The 22,640-nt window shown below is 46.2% G+C and overlaps 1 long non-coding RNA gene across 1 annotated transcript; it reads left to right on the top strand.

Moving 5' to 3' along the window:
* Window positions 1-6: 6 nt before the first annotated feature.
* On the top strand, window positions 7-21,536 carry LOC147582814 (uncharacterized). Its single transcript, XR_015249543.1, has 2 exons — window positions 7-135; window positions 18,378-21,536. It is a non-coding gene; the product is annotated as an uncharacterized LOC147582814 (long non-coding RNA).
* The last annotated feature ends 1,104 nt before the right edge of the window (window positions 21,537-22,640 follow it).

The raw sequence follows: 22,640 nt of genomic DNA, 5'->3' as shown, positions 1-22,640 counted from the left end.
CCCGGTGGCTCCTAGGGCGTCACTCGGCCTCTGTCCCCCTGGCGATCCCCCCTGCAACTCCTCCACCACGGGCCAGAGACCCCCCTCTCCGGGCGGCAGACACGGGTGGCTTGTGCCGGCTGGTTTGAAGCAGAGGTTGGTTCTGCCGTGTTTGTTTGTTTGTTTGTTTTGGATTTTGTTTTCCTCTCTCTCTCTCTCTCTCTTTTTGTTTTTGCTTTTTTGGAAATTTTTGGTTTTTGGTTTTTTTTTTCTTTTTCTTTTTTTTTTTTTGGTGACTGTTGAGACACTTGATTTCTTTATTAAACATCCAAGACCGGGTTCGGATGGAAGGGACGAGGGGCGCACACGCGCCACACGCACACGCGCGCGTAAAGATAAGGGGGAAAAAGGCAATCCTGGGAAGGTAGTGGTTTCTTCTTCTTTTTCTTCTTCTTCCTCCTCCTCCTCCTCCTCTCCTCCTCCTCCTCCTCCTCCTCCTCCTCCTCCTCCTCCTCCTCCTCCTCCTCGCCGGTCTCTATGGCGGATTCGCGCTGGGGGAGAGAGATCACTCACTGTAGATTTGCGGCCGCTGTCAGATTCCCGTCGGTGAATGATATGCGAGAGGACAGGATCGGGTTTGGGAAAGACAGAAAATCTGGAATTCACTCACTCACTCACACACACTCACACGCACGCAGACACACACACAGACACACACACGCACACACACGCGCACGCACTCGCGCTTCCTCTCACACACTCACACCCCCCACATATGCGCGCACACACACACACACACACGCACGCTCACACACTCACACACTCACACACACAAGACAGGGCGAGGCGATTCCAGCAAACATCGATCCCGCTGAACAAACTGAACATTAACAAACTCCTCCTCCTCCTCGTCTCCCCGCGACCTGATGACAGGGAGAAATTTACTCCCCAGCCGCAGAGCGCCAGGCAGAGGGAGTCTATTAAAGGGACAGTGTCCCGCCGCGGAGAGGAGCTGGGGGCGGGGACCCCGCGCGCCCGCGGCTCCTCGCGGCGCCCCCTTAGCTGGGGCGAGGACTTGCCCCCCCACCCTGGCGCCGGGGACACCGGCGGGGGAGGGGGCAGGACCCGCAGGGTTGCGGGGAGGAAAGGGGGGCAGGGTGAGGGCCAAACTCCGCAGCTGGGAAGGGAGCCGAGGGGCGGGGGGGGGGGGGGGGGGGGGGGCGGGTTAGCCGACCTGCAGGGCCGTTAACAATACTTATTCGGAAGGTGAGAACTTAGGTCGGCTCTGGGCAGGCGGGGAAGGGGGACGGCGCCTTTTCCAGCAATGACCTCCATCCCCCAAGTCTCTTAATCTGACCGCGAAGATGTACTCCCCACCCCCACCCCAAGTTCAACGCCCCCGCCCCTCCCTTCTATTCCGTGGATGGTCAGAAAAGCAAAAAATCTCCATCTGCCTCCTTGATAATTTAATCCCATATTCTCTTTGTTTTGTTTACATAGTATTTATTGAGCACCTACTATGTGTGTGCCTGTTCTGGAGACACAGAAGCTACAGAGAAAGGGAAGATCCTGGCCTCTTAGTGTTTATATTCTGATGGGGGAGCAGAAATGTCACCCTCAGATGTCCAGTCTTTGCATAAATGTCACCTTCTCCCAGAGGTCCATCTTGAAATTTTCACTTGCACGCACACACACACAGTGTCCCATTTCTCTATTTTATTTTTCTCTACTGGTCATATCAATATCACATACATTATATATAGGTTTCTATTTTGTTTATTGTCCTAGTTCTTTTCTTGGAATATAGGCTCTGTTGGGAAGAGGGACTTTGCCTCTTTTGTTCACTGTTCCATCCCCAGTGACGGGAAGGGACAAGACATAGAGTAGGTTCCCAATATAATATTTGTTGAATGAATGAAAAGCAGGCAAATACACAAGGTAACTGCAGAGCGATAAGCTCCACGGACATGTTTAAGTAGGGTCTGTGACAGTGTCTGAAAGGGAGTAGCTTTAGACTCGATGCGGGAGATGTCACTAGAGCTGAGACAGATTCCAGCCAACATGTGACTGTTGAGCCCAGTGTGGGCCAGGCCCCTGCCTAGGTGCTGAGGACAGGTCTGACCTGGACCCTGCCCTCAAGAACTCTCATTCCCATGGGAGAGACGATTAAAGAGGCAAGTGATGTGTGTGGGGCAGGAGGTATACTTAGGAGGGCAATAGACTTGGACTTGGGGGAAGACAGTTTGCTTATGAGGAAGAGCTTCATGGGGAGAGTTAAGTCTAAGCTGCTTCCTAAATATGAAGGAGCGAGGCAGAGTGGAACTCAGACAGCCAAAGCCTTAGAATAAGAAAGCAGGCATTGTCCAGGGCTTCCCCAGACAGGGCTCTGGCTGCCTGCACCCAAATCCCCTGAGGCCCTTGTTAAGATGCACATTCCTAGGCCTTACCCCAGAAGATGATCTAACCCCAGCTCCATTGACACTCAGGGCCATAATTCTTTGTTGTGGAAGCTGTTCTGTGCGATATCAGCGTTTGGCAGGAACCCCTGCCTTTACCCACTAGATGCCGGACCCTTCCACCCCCGTCCTGCCAACCAAATTGTCTCCAGACCTTGTCCAGTGTTCCCCACCACCGCCCCCCCCCCACCACCAGGGGACAAAATCGCCCCCTGGTTGAGGACCACTGCTCTAGACCCTCTGAATCAGAAACTTCTGGAACAGGGCTTAGGGAATCTGTGTTTTGAACAAGTGATTCTCCTGCTCACTCCAGTTTGAGAACTTCTGCTAAAAATAGCCTTTGTTCTTTTGGAGCCAGACATATACAATATGTTTACAATATTGTACTATACAATTGTATACTGTAACATAATACATTATAGATAATATATGTTACAATATACAAGGACAATTGTATATTGTATATACAACTGTATACTGGAACATATATTATCTATAATGTATTATGTTACAATATACAATACGTATACGATATTATATAACTATAAAGCAAGCTCAGGCTTAGGTATTTTATAACTTAGGATTTTAAGGTGCGGCACCGTTACCGTGGTCACTGTGATGAGGTTTCACCTGGGTCTACTCCTCACTACCCGCCCCCCAACCACATACCCATCTCGATCAAGTATAATAGGGATGCCCAGCCCTTAAACCCATCTACCTACTTTGCCCTCTCTTGTGGGGAATGACCTAGGGTGACCTGTTCCACAGATATTTTTCTGAATGGTTCTTTTAGCGGCTGTAGGAAACATAACTTTCCCCATCCTACTAGTCACATGCCATTGTCCCTCTTTGTAAAGGGCTGATTAATCTTTTTTGTTGTCGAACCATTCTTAACATCCACACTTGGGGGGAGGCACATGCTCATTTATCCCTTTCATGTAGGTGACACAAGGTAACTCGCCTGCCCTAAATCACCCAACTGGCCTCCACCCATGACCAACTGTCACCCAATCCCAGCCTAGCCCTTAGGCAACTGAGGCACAGAAAGTCCTACTGCCTAGTTGACACTGTCAGCAAAAGGGTATTAATGCTAATTCATTCTAATTCCCTCTCACACCTTTAAGGAGTGCGAGGGGCCACAGCTTACTGAGTAAAACCCCCAGTCCCGCTGGCCAGGGGCCACAGTTACAGGATCAGGACATACAGACCTAAGGCCTGAGCAGAAGAAAAGACCGCGGCTTCAGCGAGCTCACCGTGAATCCTCCCTGGAGGAGCCCTATGCCTGCTGACTGGGTGTTGGTACTATGTGCAATCATTTAACCAGCGTCTACTGTGTTAGGTGCCTGGCATTGCACCAGGTACAGGAGAGGCTGGAATGTTTAAGATAGGATCCCTGCCTTCAAAAGGCTTCTGTTAAAATGACCTCCCAAAGACTTGGCGTTGGACCCACCCTTGGAGAGGATGAGGGGGGAAATGGGTCAGAGTAACTGACTTTGGGCTACAGAATCTCTCCCCGCCTCTCTCCAGGGTTCGTCTCTTACATTCTTACTTACGTTCTTACTTTAATTTGTATTTTTCGCCCTACTGCTACTGTTGTAGAGTATTTAGCTTAGTTATCAGCAAGGAAGATTTTGTCTACCCCAGGTGGATGCATAACACAATGGTACCCAGATACTGTTCAGTGGCGTAGACATGACATTGGAAAACGTGAATCGCACAGCGAAAAGGTTATTCCCTTTCGTTTCTCTTTCAATCCGAGAACGTCTCAGTTTGGTGCGAGGTGCAACTTTTATGCCTAACAATTGCTGACTTTTATTTCTCAACCAAGAAACCGCAGATCTCAGGCTTAGAAGCTTGGGAGAGGCAAGAGTTACCTGGCTAGACTCTTAAAAAAGTGGTTTGTTTTTATTGAAGTCACCCTAAGTTTTTACTTCTATCTTAGCGAAAGACACTGCTCTCCATTTATGGTAGCGATCTGAAGTTTGATATAATTTATGGGTTTAAAAAATAAATATAGCTAAGGAATGAGGGAAGAAATAAGGGTTCAAGGGGGTGTGGAGATTGCAAAATGCAAAAAAGGTGGTATAGGCCTGACTAGAATTTGCAAAATACTTTGTTAAACCACAGACTCTGGCACTTTTGGAAACTTCTTCCAAGAGCTGGTGGCTTAGAATAATGCTATGTTTGGGTCTCCAGGGAACGTAGCATCCTCAGATCTAACACTCAGACTCTGGGATGTGTAAAGGCATGAACTGATTGGAATGAGGCAAGCGTATCTTCTAGAACACGGATTCCCACACTGGCTCAATGTCAGAATCACCTGGGGATTTTTTTCTTAAGATGAAGCGGGGGCACCACCCTAGAATTACTGAATTAGATCCCAGGGTGGGGCCCGAAAATCTGAAATTTTAAAAGTTCCCAGGTGATATTGATAAGGTGCCAGGCATGGGTACCTTCCCCTTTGCAGAAGCTGAATTTTGTAACAAGTGAATCAAGTTAGTAGAAGTCATTGCACACAAGGAAGAACCAGGGTGTCTGGTCTTGGATTCACACAAAAGGGCGGCTATGGAGCCCTCTCACTGCACCCGCGGACCCTGTGAACGCCCCCCATTAAAAGCACATTTCTATCCTACTGATTTTTGTTGTTGCTAGTTTGCCTGTCTTATCACTGGACTCCAACCCAATGCAATGAAAACCACCACTTGCCACGCACCTACCTTGAGCTTGGCACTTCCTGAATGAGTGGGCACTGGGGCAGCCCGTGGGATTCTGGAGCGGAGGGAGAATGCCTCAGTTAACGCAACACCTCCTATCCCAGCTCCGGGGCTTTTGCGTCTTCTCTTTCCAGAAAGATCCCTCCCCCAGGTCTGTTTTTCCTCCTTACTCTAAACTCAGAGGTCATCTCCTTTTGCCCCGGCCATCTGTGCCTTTCTTTGTCTTATCTTTCATGGCAGTTATGACCATCTGTATCTTCTTCATATATTTGCCTATGTATTATCTGTCTTTCCTAATTAAAATGTAAGTTCTGTTCACCTCTATATCCTCAAGTCCAGCACAGTATTGGTGCTCAGTGAAAATTTGTGGACCGATTGAATGCCAAGTGGAGCATTCTTGCAAAGAAGGATGCACAGAAAAAAAAAAAAAAAAAAAAAAAAGATTTGGGCCCACTGTAGGGCCTTCATTAGACATGGGTATAGAGCATTTCAGCTTGTGCGCCTCTTTGCCAAGTGATGCTGTCCTCCCTTCCCCAACTTCCCTCCCTTTTTCCCCTTTTCTCTCTCTTGTCTATTACCTCCTTCAGATCCCCCCCTTAAATACCACCTCCTTCAGGCAGGCTTCCCGGGTGGGCTCCAAGTGATTCAAACTTCTCTATCCCTGTCTTCTTAAAACAAAGAGTCATTATAGAGTATGATTCCAAATACATGAGTAGACAAACAGACAGAACCAATCTATGCTTGGATATCAGGGTAGCGTTCACCTATGAAAGTGAGCACGAAGAGGCTACTGGGGGTGGGGTGGGCGCTTTCATTGTTCTTAACCAGGATGATTGTTATTGAGTGTGTCCATTCTGTAAAAATTAATTCAGCTGCATGCTTATGATTTATGTGCTTCTATACATGTACATAATGCTTCAATTAAAAAAAAAAAAAGCAGTGTTCTCAAACTTTGCTGTGTATCACAGTCAACTGGGGTGATTTAAAAAACTCAATGCCTAGGTCTTACCCCAGACTCATTACATCAGTCTGTGGGGGCGGGATCCAGCCATCAGTATTTTTAAAGCCCCCAGATGATTCCAACATGCGGCCAAGTTTGAGAGCCAGTGTACCATACGATTTTGCCCTTGAGGATATAATTCATTGCTTTCCTCTTGTGTCATTTAACTCATTCAGGATATCCCTCTTACCAGTACTGTTTTGTAAAAACTTTAAGGTGGCAGTCTTGGGTTATTTTCTTCCTTCCCACGACACCTGGTAAGGCATCATATTGGTGGGGAGAACCAGACAAGAGGAAGTACCAGATGGATCATGGAAAGCAATGGGAAGAAAATAAGGTAGGGGTGTTGGGACAGAGGGTAAGGGGTTGGGGCAGGACGATTTAGAGTGGGAGTCATGGAGAGCCTTTCTGAGAAGGGAACACTGAAACAGAAATCTGGAATACACAAGGCAGCCAACCAGGAGCCAAGGCCTGAAATCAGAAGAGACTTCTGTGTTTCCAGAACACAAAGGATACAGCGATAGGGGTCCAGATTTTGAAAGCCAGCCAGGGAGAGGGGAGCAGAAAGGATGTAGGAGAAGTGGGGTGTGGCTGGGTCACCGGGGATATCATGGGTCCTAATATCAAGTATGGGTTTTATTCTCTGCCGTTGATAAACGCCCGTTCATTCATTTACATCCCGAAACAGCTAGTCCAGTAGAGTGGATTTGTTCAACCAACACGGAAGAGAATCTGTCTCGTTCTGCTTGGTGGGAATTTGCTCTCTGAAACCTGTCAAGGCCGGTGACAGTAGAGTCTGGAGACAGTCAGGCATTGGCAAGCTTGCTTCTAAGGAAATAGCCTCCAAAAGTTGGTGGGCTCTCGTTTTGAAAACTGTTTGGATTTGGCTGGGCGTAGAATTTCACAACAACGATGAAGCACTGTGTGTTTCTCAGGTGGGCCCATTGCGGAGTGGGCGGGCCGGGAGTACAGGAGCCGGTGCATTGAACAGACATCACATTTCTCCCTTGGACGCGGCTACCTGCAGTGGTGACAGTGTTTTTGCTGGCGCGGAAGGATCCAGACCACGTCGCTGGCCCAGTACTCCATTGCTCGACTTCATTAACCACAGGAAGACATTAAGTGAATGTAAGGACCAGAACAGCCTGGAAACCATGTGAGGAGGAGCCTTTAAGTTCTGGGCTCCGGTATATTTTATGCCACCTCGACTATGCATCAAGCTCTCCTTCCTGGACTCATTAGAACTGTGTGCCCAAAAGTACCCCTCAACTCTCAGAAGCAAATAGAGAATGATATAATTCACTCTGAGAACACCTTTCTGTCTTATCCGGAGCATGTCTTATCTATTATGATTAGGCATTAGGCATCCTATTGTCCTGAAAATTTCATGAGATTCTCCCCTTGCTTGCTAGGATTATGTCAAAGTGACTTGTCCTGGATGCTGTTTTCGCCCATTAATACAACTTGTCTCCTCTCCTTAACCATTGCTGGGAAGGCCAACACAGCGAGGGAACCCACAGGCTTAAAATGGTCAAATAGTTCAAGACTGTTGCAAATCCTCTGCTGAGAAGGCCTGTGTTGTCTTGCTTTGGGTTCCCTGAGAAGCAGACCCTGAGATAAAGATTTGAAAGCGAGTAGTCTGTTTGGTACATGAGCTTAGAAAACTCCAGTAGGAAAGGAGGAAAGTGAACACAGTAAGGCTACCAACATGCAGCGTGTGGTCAAGCAGGTGCTCACTGTGGGTAAGAAACCTTAGTCCTGCTGGGGAGTCAGTGGAGCTTAATGTACTTCTGAGATATCCCTCTCGAAGAGCGAGAGAGCTGGGGTATTTGCCCGTCAGTGCCCGCCAGTCTTAGCATAGATGTTGTTCCTGGCCTTCCCTGCAGGCAAAGAGCCACCGGTGCGGGGGGTTCAATGGGGGTGTGAAGAAATGGGCAGGACACCAGGTGGGCACCCAGGAAGAAAGAGAAGTGTAGATTTGGAATCAGACCTGCACTTGAAAAAAATACTTCTGCTACTTACTTGCTAAGACTACAACCTGGGGCAAGTTGTGTAGCCTCTCTGGGCCTCAGTTTTCCCATGTGTGAAATGGGGACAATTAGATGTGCCACCGATTCCATTCAGGGGCACAGAGAGGAATTTTAAACTAATGTAAAATCCACAGCATGACGCCGGCACATAGATAGGACTCCCAGGTCTGTCGCTTTTTCATTATAAGTATTCGTTGACCGACTATTGTTCACAGAGTGCTTTCGGATATAGATATACCTGAGGTCTAATCTAATCTGTGCTGGGGGATAAAGCGAATATCAACTCAATCGTCTCCACGTGCAAGGGCACCAGTTTACGGAAGCCAGTCAGGGAGGTCGGATCCTTACGTGGTGAAGGCAGCAGACCACAGACCCAAGCCACGGGCAGCGGAAACCTGCAGCCAGTGCCTTCCTCTCCCTCCACCTGAATGTCCCCTCCTCCCACTGACATTCACATAGCACCTGCTCCAGGCGAGGCACTGGGCTGGGTACCGGGGATGCGGCAGGGAACAAGGCACCTGTGTGGCTCCTAAGGAACGTAAGAATCTAGGGCAAGAACAGCAAATTACAGTAACGATCGTAAAAGTTGCTAACACTCAGGAAGCGCGTGGTGCTGGGCCCTGTTCTAGGCACTTTCAAACAGGAACCTCTCAATCCCTTAAAACCATTCCATGAGGCCAAGTGCTTTTGTCGTCCCCATTTTTCGTATGAGAAAACCGAGGCACGGAGAGGACAGGCAACTTATCCAAGGTGGTGGAGGCAGCAGGTGGGGAAGCTGGTTCAGACCCTGCAGGTGTGGCTCCAGCCAAGGGCCACCAATGGCCACGCGTGACTCACTCTCGGTGGTGCTGTGGCCTTGTCACGAGCTGATCGTCTCATTACGTTCCCTGTTCTGCTCTGCAGTTTCAGAATTCTTCGACGTTAGCCTGCGTACTTTTCTCCTGCAGAGTGGAGACAGATTCCTGGGCTCCCTGCAGGATCTTGAGGGATCCTGCGTCAGTAAGTTGGTGGGATCTGAGAAAGTGTATTCCGGACAAGCTCCTAAACGGCACCGATGCCGGAGCTCCACGGACCCCATGTTTTGGGCTGCCCGGTTTCCAACAGGGGTGATGTTTTTTTTCCTCCCAGGGGACATGGGACGATGTCCAGAGGTCGTCACAGTCCGGGGGGCGGCTACTGGCACCTCGTGGGTAGAGGCCAGGAGTGCGGCCACATATTCACAGTGCCAAGGCCCCTCGCAGACAAAGCTGATCCAGCCCCAACGCGTCAACTGGGCCGAGGCCGAGAACGCCGGGGTAGGTAGCCCAGCCTCAGCAATTGGGACCTAAAGAGGAGTCGCCCGGGGGTCTCGCTGAAAACACAGATTCTGATCAAACAGGTCTAGAGCGGCACCTGTGAGTCTGCATTTCCAAAAAGCTCAAACAGACACCGCAGACGCTTCTGATCCAGGGAACATGCTCTGAGCAGCAAAACCCAGGATACACCTTGTATAGGCACAGGTCTGGAATCAAAGCTGAGGACACAGCGAACTCCTAAGAAAGAAACCTGAACGCCATCCTAAATTAGTTTGGAATAAAAGGAACTCTGAGTTTCTTTTTTTTTTTTTTTTTAATTTTTTTTTTCAACGTTTATTTATTTTTTTGGGACAGTGAGAGACAGAGGATGAACGGGGGAGGGGCAGAGAGAGAGGGAGACACAGAATCGGAAACAGGCTCCAGGCTCTGAGCCATCAGCCCAGAGCCTGACGCGGGGCTCGAACTCACAGACCGCGAGATCGTGACCTGGCTGAAGTCGGACGCTTAACCGACTGCGCCACCCAGGCGCCCCGGAACTCTGAGTTTCAATAATCCTCTTAAAACTCCCTCTCCCCCCCCCCCCCCCCCCGCTCCCCATAGCAAGATTTTTGGCCTTTAAAAACCTACACGGAGGCAGAAGGGCTCAGAGGAAGGAAGTCTCCATTCCTCTCTTTGAAGCAGTTAGGGGCTGATTTAAAATGAGGAAGGACAGAGCGTGGTCAGAACTGCCTCGCTTCGGTCCCCAAACATCACATCGAGTCTATTGTTGCCCGGGATCGTGGCTTCTTTCCAAGAGCCGCGTGCTGACGGTGGGGTCTGCCTCTGCCTGACTTTCAGGTCTGCAAATGTGAAATGAGAAAGTGGCTGTTTTCAAAATGGTTGCTCTCTTGGGAAAGGGGTATGGGAGAAAATGGACTCTGTGCGTCCAGCCCTCCAGAGATGGCACCCCGGCCCCTGTGATAAATGGCAGCATTAACAAGGTTTGGTTGAGAGGGGACCCACAGATTTATGACTTCCTGTCTCCGCCAGCAGATGTCATTATGGCTGACAGAACAGAAGGCCTTTCAAGAGCTAGCTGGGGTGGAGCTCGGAGGAGGGGAAAAATAAAATAAAATAAAAGGCAGAAGCCAAAACTAGTGTTTGTTCGGTGGTGCTATTGTTGAGACTGTTATTTTAGGGACACGGGGAAGTTCTACATTGTGCCGCACGCCTTGTAATATCTCTGGGGTCCAGCTTTTGAAGATTTAGGCAGAAACTCTCCCAGGAAGCACAAAGTTTAGCTCCGCTCAAAAAAGAAAACCTTGCAGGGTTTCATTCCCGGCCCGTTTGTACCCTTGGATGAAGCAAACGCTGCAGTGAATAAATGTATATTTTACCCTGGACCATCATTTTGATGGGTGTTTCAATATGTTTGTTTTACAAATTCAGCAGCCTGTTCTGAAATTCGTTGCATATACGTATAGTCTGACCCATCTTAAAATGGTTTCTAGGATGTTTCTAGGTATCTCATGTGCCTCAAATTTTGGCTGTATTGAAAAATGGTAGAATGTTGGCACTTCTCATCGGGCCCCAAACCCATATTAACAGGTACGGTAATTACAGGTCAATTTCACATTTTCTCTTAGTAATCTTCATCTGAAGCTTTGCCTTCTGTAGGTAAAGGAAGCGTTTTTCATTTTTTTGTTTTTTCTGATTGATCGTCTTATTTAAAGGACACTTGAATGTATTCTTTGGGCTCAGGTAATCAGTGCCCTAAACTATGGCCCAGAAGGAACAGCTCGGGTGACAGACACGGGGCTGTCTTTAGTCCTGCCTGCAGCAAATCATTCCCCGTCGTGGCCGCATGACAAGTGTCACTTGGCAGAAGTGTAGAATCACGGAGGACTTCATGGAGGACAACCATGGGGTCTCCTTTGCCCCTGGCCTCTTAAAAAACCAAAAACCCATTTCAAGCAAAAATCTGATCGAGGGTCATCTTCTATAATTAATTAATAGCTATCATCTCAGTGTATATATTATAGGGAATATCTGATTTTCGAAATAACTCTACAGGGATGATAACAGCCACTGCTATAGTTCCTTTCGCAAACTACTTTGGAGTGGCGGTTGGTGATGTGTTTAACTAATCCAGGCTCTGGAGACTCACGCTCTAAATTCTTTTTCTAGCTCTTTTCACTCACTACTTGTGTTGTTCTGGGTAAGTTACTTAAGCTGCTTCCTCACCTATAAAAGGTGGACAATAATAGCCCCATCTCTTAGCAAATTTTTAAATGAGGATTGAATGCAGTGTTTGTGAAGTAATTAGCCAAGGGCCTGGGCCAGGATAGGAGCTCAATAAATTAGCTATTGTTATAATGATTAATGTTAAAATATCTCCACTCTTTACTATTTCACAGGTAGACACACAGAGACATAGACTGATTCATTGGCCACCCAGAAAAGAAATCCAATAATTATAACAACATTAATTGTAGCTGTCATATATTGAGTGCATACTAAGTGCCAGATACTGTGCTAAATGCTTTACATGCAAAATCTACTGAAATTAATCCGTACAAAAACTTTTTGGGGCCAAGTATTATCCCTCCCGTTTTACATATAATGAAATTCCGACTGGATCCTTTAAGCCAATGGTTCTCAAACTGCGGTGTGCATCAGAATCACCCCTGCAGGGCTTGTTAAAACAGATCTTGCTGGGTCCCATCCCCAGGGTCTCTGATTCAGTAGGTCTGGGGCGGTATGGGGGGGAGACCCAATGATTTTTATTGTGACAAGTTCCCTGGGTGATATTATTGTTGCTGGGGGCCATATTTGAGAACCGCTTGTTTCATTAACTTGTTCAGGGTTTCACAATGAGTAGGTGGCAGGGTGAGTTTTCAAATTTAAAAATTTGCATACATGGAAAAATGCACTCTTAACAAATACCCATGTGACTTCAAATTTCCTGTTATCCAACTTTGGAATGCACAGCTGATGTGTGAATTCGTGGTGCACAATGGTTTGGATAGCTACTTGTTTGAGTTAAATATCCTGACCCGTGAGGTTTCGCAGCACAAAGCAGTTCACAATACCCTCGGAGGAGAGGATTTCAGGAACATTTTTAGGAGGAGCACCAAGTACTTATATCATCGCCACTTAACCACCCAGACCCTCAGCACCTCTGCTGGGGTGCAGGAGAATGCGAGGGCTGTGACCCACTCCAGCTGGAGAACTCATTACGAGTTTCAAGATGGAGCCCAGCTGAGTAAGCCACACCTGGATGCCATCTGTGCCTGAGAGGCCCAGTGTCCCCTTGGTCTCTGACCTGAGAGGACTCTCAAAAGACAGCCCACCTGGACATCCGAGGGTCCTGGATATGTCTCCACTGAATGTCTAAGACCCAGCCTTTCCCACTGTATAGGTGAGCCTCTCCCAACCAACCAGCCCAGGAGACCACTGGTACAGGCTCCCATCTAGAATAAGAAGAAGATAAGCTCTGGCTCACATGGTAGGGTTTGGGAACATAGAAGAGACACCTCCAGAAGCATCTGGTGAAAGACGGGAATGGAGGCAGAGGATGCAGGCACAAAACCAAGATAAAGCCCAAAGTCCCTCAGTGGGTAAAGTAATCCAGCAAAGGGTCATGGGTACCTTCCTCATTTAGTTGCAAATGAAAAGAAGTGGAGTTCAAACACACAGGCAAGATTCACATCAAGGAATGTAAACACTCAGGGACTTGAATAAAAGAGGTGAACGGAGGAAAATAAGCGGTACCCCTGATGGAGACGGAAACTGGTTGGTGAAATGTGAATTCCTCTTGCCATGGGGCAGGACGGAGGAACAGAGAACGCACTGGATTTCTATCGGGAGCCTGGAGTTTTAGTGCTCTGTAGAGAATGGCCCTGCCAATCTTTGAGGGCCCTTCCTTTACTGACATGGGAAGATACTATTTCCTCATTCTGTCCACTCCCTCCCTCACTCATTCATTCATTCATTCATTCATTCATTCATTCATTCATTCAGAAAATACTTGCTGAGCACATATCATGGAGCAGGTACCCAAGTACCCTTAGAGATATTGGGGGCAGGGATACACGGATCCAAAACCCTGCTCTCATGAACCCTATTGTCTACGGAGAAGAGCAAGATAAAATAAAGGAAGTTACGGTCTCTAATATATCAATTAGGAGGTGAAAAGTGGTATGGAGAAACATGAAGAGAAGGTGATGTGCGTTGTTTCCATCCCCAACAATAATAGCACCATTGATAAGCATGCTTCGCTCACAAAGGATAGAACATGAAGTCAAACTGGCCTAGAGACAAAAGGAAAAATTTCGACTGCACGCAACTCAGAAGTCCAGGGGTTAAGAGCTGTAATGGGCACTGCTGTTGGTCCTCCGTCATTCGCTCCATTCATCCTTTCGGACACAACCCGACTTCCACACCAGTATCTAACTCTTCCCTGTTTAATCTGTGTATTTCTGGAAAGCAGCCCCCCTCCTCCCTGAAAAGCCAGGGCATGAGCCAGTCAGCACGTTCCATTCTCCCCTGATGACAGTGATTGGTTCTCAGGTGGGCAAAGGGTCCAATGAAGCTGAGTTTCTGAAATTTTGCTTGGGATCTTTCACGTAAGATACCACGAGGGGAGAAATGTTACTGGCAGCCATTGTGTAACCATGAGGAGGCCTGCCTCAGAATGTAGTAGAGAGATGGAAAGAAAAAAGCAAAAACACCTAGGTTCTGGATGATACTGTCCATCCATCGGATAACGCACTCTCAAATGAATTATTCGTGTTTCTAGATTTACAGTTAAAAGAGGCAAAAAAGCCCTTTATGGCTTAGAACCATTTAAGTTGGGTTTTCTGTTCTTTTAAATAGAGAGAGTCCTGGAATTAAAACATCTAGTTCAGAAACAGCTACATCCAAGTGCTCATCAATGACCTCAAAGATCTCTGCACAGTTTTCCTTCTGTGTGGGCTTCCCTCTCAGCCTGGCTCTTCCCATGCTGACCACCAGCAACCTCAGGCCCACGTTGTTTTTTCTGGAAATGCCTGGAAGGTTTTGCCCTCATTCTGGCTGAATTAGCTTAGGACATGTATCGATTTCCAGACCAACCACTAGGCCAGGGGGATGGAATACTGCTGACCCTCTCTCGGGGCCAGGGATGCTACCTGGCTCACTAAAATCACATTGTTTGAGAGAATTGGTTCTTCCAAGAAAAATTAAGAAGTTGTTACCAGAAGGGTGAGGCATGGATGCTGGACAATCAGAAGCCATAAAAATTCACTATAATATCTAACTTTTTAAAAAAATGTTTTAATGTTTATTTTTGAGACAGAGAGAAAGACAGGGGCGGGGAGGGGCAGAGAGAGAGGGAGACACAGAATCCGAAGCAGGCTCCAGGCTCGGTGCTGTCAGCACAGAGCCCAATATGGGCCCCGAACCCACAAACTGCGAGATCATGACCTGAGCCAAAGTTGGTGCTTAACTGACTGAGCCACCCAGGTGCCCCTCTAACTTTGGATTTTTGTGCCTCACTTTCCCCATTGGTAAAATGAAGAGTTGAGAGAAAGTGATAACCCACAATGTTTTTTTTTACCACCAAGAACCCTCTTACTTGCTCTCCTCTGCTGCCCATGGTGGAGACCAAATTAAATAAAATTTAAAAGATTTAGTCTATCATTCATCCGTCATCACTGATACATCCATCCACCATTTGACAAACCTTTGTTGACTATCCACTTGGGATCATATTAATCAAAGAGATGGGAAGATCCACTCTCTTCAATGAAATCTGATGGGGGGGGGGGCGGAGCATGTCTGCTGGTGCTTTTCTTTCTGGGCTAAAAAGCCAGAAGCTCGATAGAAGAATGTTTTGTGTTCATCATGTCTCTTCTCTTCTACTTGGAATGGGGCATGTGATGCCTGGAGTTGATACAAAAAATCTTGCAACCAGGGGGTGATATATATCAAGGGTCAGCAAGCTGAGCACAGGAGGGACAGGAGGGACAGGAGGGACAGGGGGACAGTCACAGCGTGGGGCCACAATGGTTTGCACCATCCCGGGGTCTCTATATCAAACCTAGACTCATATGCGTCCAGGTTTCTTACTAGGTGAGATCATTCAAAGCTTCATTGTTTAAACCACAGTTAAAAGTGCTCTGTTCCTTGCAGTTAAATGTGCTCCTAACTGATACACTCAGATCCAACAGGTGCCCCAAGCAGCTTGTGGTATGAAAATGTCCAGTGAAACAATAATTGCAAGTGTCACATGTGTCCTGAAGAAGGAGCACAGAGGAAGCACAGGAAGCCCGGGGAACTGATCATTCAAAGAAACTGCACTTAACAAGTAATAACGTATTTCTACCATGTTAGAGAATTAGATCAGAGGTTGAAAATTGTTCTTCAAGGACCACACAGTTAATATTTCAGCTTTGCAGCCCTGTAGGCCTCTGTTAGAGCTACTCAGTTCTGCTGGTGTTCTGCGACAGCAGCATAGACAATATGGAAATGAGTGGGCGTGGCTGTGCGCCAACAAAACTTTATTGACAAAAACAAGCAGCTGGCGAGATCGGCCTAAGGGCCACACTTCACTTGTTGACTCCTGAACTAGATATACATATCGAGTATTCGATAAAAATGGGCACTCGACTGTGGCTTGTAATACACTCATTAAAATGTGGAAAATCTCTCAAAAGTCTACTTTACATATTTCCCAATGCCAGGTCTTTAAGCTCACACGTCCTGTGACTCAGCGATTCCTCCATCCCGTCTTCCTTTCCTCCCACAAAAGTGAATTGAGGGGCGGGTCCCCTGGACAGCTGCCCGGGGTGCTAATCTATAAAGAGCTTAACGGGGGAAGTTGGGAAAATAAACATTTGCCTTTCTCTGACAGAAAAATAGACCACTGTACGGTGAAACGGGCAAACACACAAAAATATAACATTTGTTAGCCCTGTAATATTTTTGGTGAGGATTTTTGTAACTAACATACGCTGCGAACATACAAAGTAGTTAAGCTCCAAGATGGCAGTCGTGGTTAGCAGAAATTCCGGAAGCACATAATGTGTGGTGTACTGTGATTTACAAGGGATGTGATTTATATTGCAAATATTAAACCTTTTAATATACCTCCCAAGAAGTTTGCTCAGCTCACAAAAGTCACAATAGAACGCCGAAGAAAAACTGAAACTGCCGAAAAGTTGGATATATTTTGTCTACTTCTTTAAAAAATATATTGATTCTGTTTCCACCAATGCAAGCAAATTGTAAGTAGTTCTGATTCTGGTGGGGGGGGGGGAGTCTTAAAAGAAAATCAGATCTTCTCCACCCTCACTAGCAATATCTTGGACAAATTAAAAAAATGTTTTTTAGCGTTTATTTATTTTTGAGAGAGGGAGAGAGACAGAGCGTGAGCCAGGGAGAAGCAGAGAGAGAGAGGAAGACACAGAATCCGAAGCAGGCTTCAGGCTCTGAACTGTCAGCACAGAGCCCGACGCAGGGCTCGAACCCACGGACTGTGAGATCATGACCTGAGCTGAAGTCAGATGCTCAACCGACTAAGCCCCCCAGGTGCCCCAATCTTGGACAAATTTTAAAAGCACAGAGGGTTGAAAAGTCACTGGATTATTGAGCCCTGTGGCTCTCATTAGATTAAGGCCCACGAACTCAACTGCCCGTTGTATCCAGGAAACTTCCAACATGGAATGGGTTGGATCTAAGGAATGGGGAATGGTGGGACTGAGGCATACTGGAGAGTTTATGCCCTGTCAAGAGGAGGCAACCTCTCTACAAAATCCATATAGGATTCCAGTCTGTTGTTTTCCCTGTTAGGAAAAATCTCTAGATCTTTAGAAAATAATTTTTAAAAAGTGTTCAATTTTATAAATTCTGTGCAAACCAAGTAAAACATGGTTGTAGCTCAATCATGCCTTAGACTGTAAGTCTCTCTCCCTTCACACACACACGCACACACATGCGCGCACACAGGCACATCCAGCCACACTCTCTCTTCCAGGCAAAAACCATACATTCCTTCCACACCGTAGTCAGAAGATGCCGGACAATGTTCAGGTTGAGCCATACATCTTAACTGATCGGATTTCTCAACTCTGCTTTTCCCAGACAAGATGAATTGTTGTAGAACAAGGCATCCCTTCCCGTATCTCACGCTCTGGATCTATTAGTGTCGCTATTTATGGAGAGGAGAGAAGAGAGTGATAATTTATACATACATTTGTTTTGTAAAAATTACACTCCAATCCTCTGATTGGCTTGCGTCCCCCAGAATATCACTTCTCTGTGATAGATGGTGTGGCTGCAAGGGGAAATGCTAAATTGGTTAAGAATTTCAAATTTTTATATTGCCGCTATAGCAAACCGTGTCATCTACTGAGCATGATTTTTTTCCCCTTCCCAAAATGTCACAAAAAGCAAAGCGATCACAACAATTTACACATGCCAAACACATTTGTCTGATCAACAACATAGAAAGAACTGCAAAAGAAATACCCCTCCTGTACAGAAACGCAGGGTTTAATCTGGTTTTAATACTGAAATATCATATTTTGAAACATTTTGTTTAGGCAGGAGACAAAGCTGGTATAAAGGAGAGGAGTGACAACAATCCTACTCCAGGCACTTAAAAAGTTGGGAGTTGTGAAGCACTTTGGGAAGAAAAAAATACTACATTTACTCATGTTAAAGAAATGTTTCTGCATTTAGTGTAAAAAAAAAAAAATGCTTCCAAGATGATAATGAGCAAAGCAAGATTTCTAAGTTAGGTGCAATCCTAAACTGAGCTGCTATATGCTGCAGGAAGATACTTTGGGGCACTAAATCGTAAAACAAAGTAATTGAATTGTTTGGTGTAGTGGACTCCAGTTGTTTTTGCTATCTAACTTCTGTTTGTCTTCCTTATTCAGATAACACCACTTGGAGTTCGATTCTCTCCCATGGTCAGCCATGTTGTTTTTGCAGTATTGACCTTTGCGTCAGCTTATGGGATGGACCCTGACTGGCTAAAGCCAATAGTCCTATCCTATTCTATGCCATCTCATCCTACTGGCTACCATGATTTGGTTCATGATGGCAGAAACCCAGTCAGAACAAACGAAACCTGTGTAGAAGTTTTCCAGGGCTTCTGGGAAAAACTAAGGGTCTCTCTCCCCCTTGAGAGCCACTCCTTCTGTGGTCCGCATAGTGTGAAGATATAAAGATGTGAACAGCCTCTTTACTACTAACATGGAAGGCCTTGGAACTGCCCACAGGAACCTGTGTGAGGCCTGAAGAAGTAGGTGATGGCTTCTACCACGGAAGGTAGAAGGCAGAAGGAAATATGGAGAGGAACAGAGCTGGTCCTTGATGATACTACATCAAAGTGTTCCTGAAGCTAGCATCATCCCTGGCCTTTTCAGTGATGCAAGTTTACACATCACATTATTCTTCCAACCATTTTGAGCGGGATTTCCTGCCATTTTCATTAGAGGGGCTTCTAACTCAAATTTTGGTTTTGTCAAATCGATGACAGGTTACTACCCTCTCAGTGAGTTATCCTGGGAAAATGGGGTCATACCATGGGTTTCTGCTTCACTATTTTATTTAGTGTGTTGTTTTCAAATGGATACCTTACCTTCTTAAATCATTTTCCTACTAGTCTCCCTGTCCACACTTTACAACGCACATCAAGTACCGCCTTCCCTATGTATTAATTACTGAGCAAGAATTATAAACACTGGAGTTTTATCTCTGTTGAGGCTGCCCCAAGTAGTGGCTAAGAGCACATGTGTTACATTACACAGACATGATTTTGAACCCTGGCTTTATAATTTACTAGCTATCTGACTTTGGACGATTTACCTAAACTCTCTAAGACATTTCTCCCAACCTGTAAAAATATTGTTAATAATAACATCTTGTCTTAGGCAACTTTGTGAAGATAGAATGAGATAATTCATGTATAACGTTTATCATGGTGCTTGGCACAGAGTAAATGCTCAATAAATGTTGCTGCTGTTGTTATTAGTGTTATTATACTTATCAAGGAATCTACCATATTGAAAGAGCCCAATAAATCTAATCTTCTGTTATTAGAAGATTACTAATACTGGCTATATGAGTTGTTTAAAAATTGATGAATGGATAGTTGAATGAATACATGGTAAATGAAAACATGAATGAATGAATGAATGAATGAATGGGAGCTGGAAACTGAGAGGCAAGGCCACAAAGTTACAGGGCTGGGCCAGGGGATAAGCAGGAGGAGGACAGAATAGAAAGCCACCCTGTGCTTTATGAGAATGCCCTTCCCATGATCTGTGTCCCCGTCAGGTGGAATGTTCTGCAGGGCTGCTCCCTTCATACTCTCATTACTGCAGGTCATTTGTCAGGAGCTTTTTGATGGGCAGCTTTACAGATAGCCATAAAGCAGCACTTATGGCCAAAGTCATCATACTCTGTTGAGCTCTGTGCTTAGGGTGTCCACATAATTTTCTCTTTTTTCTCTGGGTTCCTAGTCACTCAGTGCACAGATGGAATTTAGTATGGATGGCTTAATTCATTCCAGTGGCCCCCCCATAGCCTCTGGGATAAAATTCAAAGGACCTCAAAACCCAAAAGGCCAGTAAGAATAAGTAGGATAATGTGGGCATTTAATGAGTACTTACTTTAGTACAGGCCTAAGACTTGCCAGGTCAAGATAGCTGGCCACTTTGAATGGACCACCCCATCCAACCTTCACAATTGTATATGGCAGCTACACTCATAAGCTCAACATTGCTGATGAAGAAACAGAGACACGTCAAGGTTACATTGCTTATTCAACTTCGCAGGGCTATGGTGTGGCACCGATAGGATTTTATCCTAGCCAGCCAACAGCTGGAACCTCTGCCCAAAGGGCTTTAGTCTTCACTATCATCTACCTTGTGTTGACTCCTACAGCACTTGAAGCTACAAATGCAACTGTCCCTCTCTTGCCTTTAGAGTCCTCCGAAACAAACCCTACTGAAGTGATTTCTTAAAATTCTTCAAATGTGGTGACATTAGAGTTGCTTTGGGATGATTTAAAGAGCTCATATTTATAGATTTATTCAAAGAAGAGGTTTTTAAAATTTCTCTTCTTAGTCCATTATCCTCAGTAGCCAATAGATGAGCACTTGGACTATAGTCTAGACCTGGAATTCAAGGGACTGCATGGCATTCTCGGTGTTAGGCATCTGAACTACCCACCTGGTTCTCACAGCCAAGCTTGGCCAGGCTGGCTTTAGCTGGAGTTCTCTTTTAGACATCCTTTTGTCTCAAGTTGGCCAAGAAGGTACGTAATTTGCAGGGCCCCACCCCCCTACTCCACAGAGCAGATTTAGGTGAGGGATTTGGAGCTGAGAAACAATAAGTTAATAACTAGCACACTGGCAGCTCACCGAAGTTCTCTTAACTCTGGGAAGGGGCTGCAGTCCACGGGGATGGGCCCTTGGCAGTCACTTTTGTGCTGTGTGTATTTGTCCTCTATTGGACAGAGCAAGAACACATGACTCGAGTCAGCCAATCACATTCTGTCTTCCGGGAACGGTCACAGAACCCGAGTCATGTAACAGCTGGGGAGACCATCTTCCACCAAACAGATGTAGCTCAGAGGAAACTTGTCTTTCATGATTATAGTCTAGAGCAAAGCAAGTGAAGTAGAAAGGAAAGGAAAGGAAAGGAGAGTGAGCGAGAGAGAAAATATACCTCGATGGCTTTCTATTTACTGAACCTGTCTCTTGGGAGGGTTGGCTCACACCCTAGTCTTTTAATGCCCTCTGAGATACCCCTACCCTTGTACAAAAGATAAATGGGCATTTTGCATCAGCTAAATAAATTGATTTCTGTTCTTACCCCCTAAAATCACAGATTAATAAGACAACCAAATCTTTACTGCTCAGAGCAGATTCAAACCCTTTTTGAGACAATGTGTCTTAGAAATAACATAAATAACTCCATGGTCAGAAAGATGGTTGGCCAACTTCCTTGACAAAAGGCAAGAAATAAGAAGAGTTATTTATTCAACGTTTTTAGTGACAAATGACAATAAAAATTTCGAAATTGTCTTTCGGCTTCTCATTTCTTTAAAAAAATTATTGCAACTTATAATTGTTAATTTTAGGAAAAATAATGGTAGTGGTCAAGAAAGTTAGAGGAGGAAGAAGGATAGAGACCACCAGAAAGGGGCACCTGGGTGGCTCAGTCAGTTGCGTGTCTGACTCTTGATTTCAGCTCAGGTCATGATAGCAGGGTTGTGGGATCGAGCCCTGCAATGGGCTCTGCACTGAGTGTGGAGCCTGCTTAAGATTCTCTGTCCCCCTCTACCCCTGTGCCCTGCTGGAGCTCTCTCTCTCTCACCCCCTCTCTAAAATAATGATAAGAAGAAGAAGAAGAAGAAGGAGAAGGAGGAGGAGGAGGAGAAGGAGGAGAAGGAGGAGGAGGAGGAGGAGGAGAAGGAGGAGGAGGAGGAGGAGGAGGAGGAGAAGGAGGAGGAGGAGGAGGAGAAGGAGGAGGAGGAGGAGGAGGAGGAGGAGAAGGAGGAGGAGGAGGAGGAGGAGGAGGAGGAGGAGGAGGAGGAGAAGGAGGAGGAGGAGGAGGAGGAGGAGGAGAAGGAGGAGGAGGAAGAAGAGGAGGAGGAGGAGGAAGAGGAGGAGGAGGAGGAGGAGAAGGAGGAGGAGGAGGAGGAGGAGGAGAAGAAATCACCAGAAAAACTAACTGTAATTCAAGAAGACAAATGACCATTTTGATGGGAGTAAGACACACCCCCAGCAAATGCCTCACCTTGAACAAGATGTAATAATGCTTCCTCTGATGGCGACCTCACCCAACAGCTAAAGAGGGAGGAGGGTACGGAATGGGAGAAGGTGAGGGAGCTCTCTGGTTGTTAGAGAGGAAGAAGCCAAGCTCCAATGAGTTTAACAAAAGGGGAAAGACGAGGCTTTTGCTTTGCTTTTGCATCTGGGAAGAGCATGGCTAGAGCCAGCTTTGGGCATGGCTGGATCCAGGCACTTGAATGATGTCACCAGGAATTGCTCTTTGCACCTCTTGGTCCCATGGTTGCTTGTGCTGGCTTCATTCCCAAGCAGGTTTTCTTATGTTTATTTTTTTAAATATAGGGTTGCTAGGTTCAGCAAATAAAAATATAGGACACTCAGGACACATTTCAACTT

The sequence above is a fragment of the Puma concolor genome, chromosome A3 (assembly GCF_028749965.1).
Source record: "Puma concolor isolate L17-30 chromosome A3, mPumCon1.1.hap2, whole genome shotgun sequence".
Taxonomy (NCBI): Eukaryota; Metazoa; Chordata; class Mammalia; order Carnivora; family Felidae; genus Puma; species Puma concolor.
The sequence above is the reverse complement of the archived record's forward strand: the minus strand, read 5'-3'. Positions and strand labels throughout refer to the sequence as shown.